The sequence below is a fragment of the Vigna angularis genome, chromosome 4 (assembly GCF_016808095.1).
Source record: "Vigna angularis cultivar LongXiaoDou No.4 chromosome 4, ASM1680809v1, whole genome shotgun sequence".
In the NCBI taxonomy this organism is placed as follows: Eukaryota; Viridiplantae; Streptophyta; class Magnoliopsida; order Fabales; family Fabaceae; genus Vigna; species Vigna angularis.
In genome coordinates, this window is record NC_068973.1 from 11,057,616 (window position 1) to 11,061,160 (window position 3,545).

Consider the following 3,545-nt stretch of genomic DNA (forward strand, 5'->3'; position numbering starts at 1 on the left):
TTACTACAATTACGATTGGTACACTTGCCAAACGTACATCAAGTTTCTGGCGCCGTTGTTGGGGATTGATTACTGTTGATATTAGTGATCTAATTGGCTTAAGATTTGAGTTGTAGATGTTAGGGAATTTTTGTTCTTATTTTTGAGTTTTTTTTCAATTTTATTGTCACCTAATTTTTGTTGCAGTATTGTGTGTTTTTTGTTTTAGTTGTTTATGCGAGGTACTGTTGGCCCAGAAGAATTGCTTTTCGATTCAGAAATTGAACGCACTGCTAGAAGAAATAGAAGTAGTGCAAGAAGAAGAAAGAGAGAAAGAAGACAAGAACAAAGATTAATTGAACAAGAAAATGAGGCATTAACAATGGCAGACCAAGAACTTGTTAGAAAGACTCTTCGTGACTATTCAATGCCAAATCCTAATAGTTATCAAGGGAGCATTGTGAGACCTCCTATTCAAGCCAATAATTTTGAAATCAAGCCTGCATTGTTGCAAGTCATTCAACAGAATCAATTTGGAGGTGCAAATTCAGAAGATCCTAATTCTCACTTGGAGAATTTTCTGGCAATATGTGATACCTTGAAAATTAATGGAGTTTCAGATGATGCAATTCGTTTGAGGCTTTTTCCCTTTTCTCTACGGGATAAAGCTAAAAACTGGCTACAATCACAACCTCAAGGAAGTATTTCTACATGGGAGGATATGGCTACAAAATTTGTAATCAAATACTTCCCTCCTTCCAAATCAGCGAAAATGAGGAATGAGATCACCTCCTTCGTGCAGCAAGACAATGAATCCTTATATGAGGCGTGGGAAAGATATAAGGAGCTAATGAGGAAATGTCCACATCATGCTTTACCTGAATGGTTGCAAGTGCAGACTTTCTATAATGGTCTTTCACCCACTTTTAAGGCAATGTTGGATGCAGCAAGTGAAGGATCATTCATTTTGAAAACACCAGAGGAAGCTTTGGAGACTCTTGAATTAATGGCAAACAACACAGTGAATATGCAGTTTGACCGTCAAAATAGAAAAGCTGGTGTGTTGGAGGTTAATACATTGGATGCTATCTTAGCCCAAAACAAGTTGTTAACACAGCAGATTACAGATTTGACTCAGAAGATGGGAATTATGCAAGCGAATAATGTGAATACTAGATCTCCCGCATGTGATTTTTGCGGAGGAATGCATCAAAATGGTGAATGTCAGGCAACTCACCAAGAGGTACACATGAATGTAGTAGAACAACAACAAAACCAGTTCTCTACCAACTTTAATGCAAATTGGAGGCCCCAACAACCTAGAACTTGGAGTAATCCAATCCAATCTAACCCACCAAGGCCTCAATATCAATATCAAGCTCAGCCCAACAATCAAGGAAACAAGATGTTTACGTTGGAAAATGCACTAGAGAAGTTAACTATGCAAACTTCTACCTTTGTGGAGCAGACTTCAAATTTCATGAGTGAGACAAGAACAAACTTCAAGAACCAGGAAGCTTCAATAAGAAATTTAGAGAACCAGATTGGTCAGCTTTCAAGACAACTCTCTAAAAGATCTCCTGGCACATTCCCTAGTGACACTATACCAAACCCAAGAGAGCAATGCAAGGCAATTCAATTGAGGAATGGAAGAGTGATAGAGAATGAAAAAAAAAGTGAGATGGAGGGAGAGAAAAAGAAAAGAGTGGAAGAAATAGTAGAAGAAAGTGCTGAAAAAGAAGTTGAGAGAAAATGTGAGGAGAAGGAAGAGGGAGAGAAAAATCAAGAGAGTGAGAAAAAGATGCGTGAGTATGTCCCTACCATTCCATTCCCTCAAAGGTTGAAGAAGCAAGAACAGACGAAGCAATTTGCAAGATTTCTTGATGTTTTTAAGAAGCTCCACATTAATATTCCATTTGCTGAAGCATTGGAACAAATGCCAAGTTATGCTAAATTTATGAAAGACTTGCTGTCAAAGAAGAGGAAGCTTCAAGATGATGAAACAATTATGCTCACAGAGGAGTGCAGTGCAATAATTCAGCAAAAATTACCTCCCAAGTTGAAGGATCCAGGGAGCTTTGTCATTCCATGTGAGATTGGAAATATAATGGTGGGTAAGGCATTGTGTGACCTTGGAGCAAGTATCAACTTGATGCCTTTGTCCATTTTTAAAAGGTTGGGTATTGGTGAAGTAAAGCCCACTATGATAACTTTACAATTGGCAGACCGATCGATGACTTATCCTTATGGAATTGTGGAAGATGTTCTAGTAAAGGTGGACAAATTTATTTTCCCAGCTGATTTTGTGGTTCTTGACATGGAAGAAGATGCTAAAGTCCCAATCATTTTGGGAAGACCATTTTTAGCAACAGGGAGAGCATTGATAGATGTTGAACAAGGACAACTGATGTTAAGAGTGGCAGATGAGAAAGTCACATTTTCTATGACTGAAGCAGTGAAGCACAAACTTGACAAAGAAGACTGTTTCAAAGCTGAAATAATTGAGTCTCTTTTGTTAGAAGAGATAAAATTCCAGGTTAAGCAAAGTCCATTAGAGAAAGCTCTATTGTCAGGAATGGAAGCAAAGGAGTTGAAAAGAGGAAGTAATGAGGAAGAGGTATTGAACTGCGCTCAACAATTAGAAGTGCTGAAGCCAATATTCAATTCCACAAGAGGAATAGAAGATCTACACAAGGGTGAAAGTGGAGAAGTAGAAATGCCCAAGGTAGAATTAAAACAACTTCCTTCTCACCTGAAATACAAGTTCCTTGATGAGCAAAAGCTGAATCCAGTAATTGTGAGCAATGAGCTTTCCTCTACTGAAGAAGATAAACTCTTAAGGGTGCTGAGGGAGTATAAATCTACCATTGGGTGGAAAATTGATGATTTGCAAGGTATTAGTCCTACTGCATGCATGCATAAAATTTATTTGGAAGAGGATTTCAAACCTGTGCGGCAACCACAAAGGAGGCTCAACCCGACTATGAAGGAAGTGGTAAGGAAAGAAGTAACTAAATTGCAGATACTACAAGGAAAGGATTGTGAGGAAGGATTGATTGAATTTAGATTGCATAATTCTACTTACAGACTCACTCTAGTTGAGTTTAATGCCATCTTTGGTTTTCCAACTGGAGGTGCAAGGAGGTTTCCAAAACAATTTGACGCTGAGTCCTTTTGGTTCCAATTGTCTCAATCAAGCTCTTTTGTCTCATATGATTCTAAGGAAGCAAATATTCAACACCCCTGTTTTAGATATGCTCACCGACTTATGGCTCATACGCTATTTGCTAGGGGTGCCAGTCATTCTGCAGTTCGAAAGTCAGAATTATTATTTTTGTGGGGTATGGTTAACGATGTTCCATTGGACTCAGGATCTTGGTTGGCACGTCAGTTTCTCAAGGTAGGGAAAGCGTCATCTGGACAGATAGCAATTGGTGGGCTGATCACCATTATTGCTTTGCATCTCAACATTCCTTTGGAAAATGACAAGGCAATCTTAGGAAACTCCCGAATTGATTTGGAAATGTTAATCCATAATGAAATGTTGGTAAAAAGGGAAGATCAAT

General features: G+C 38.4%; 1 non-coding gene across 1 annotated transcript; it reads right to left on the minus strand.

Annotated features, from left to right (window-relative positions):
* Positions 1-748: 748 nt before the first annotated feature.
* On the minus strand, positions 749-855 carry LOC128196400 (small nucleolar RNA R71). Its single transcript, XR_008248683.1, has one exon. It is a non-coding gene; the product is annotated as a small nucleolar RNA R71 (small nucleolar RNA).
* Positions 856-3,545: the final 2,690 nt, after the last annotated feature.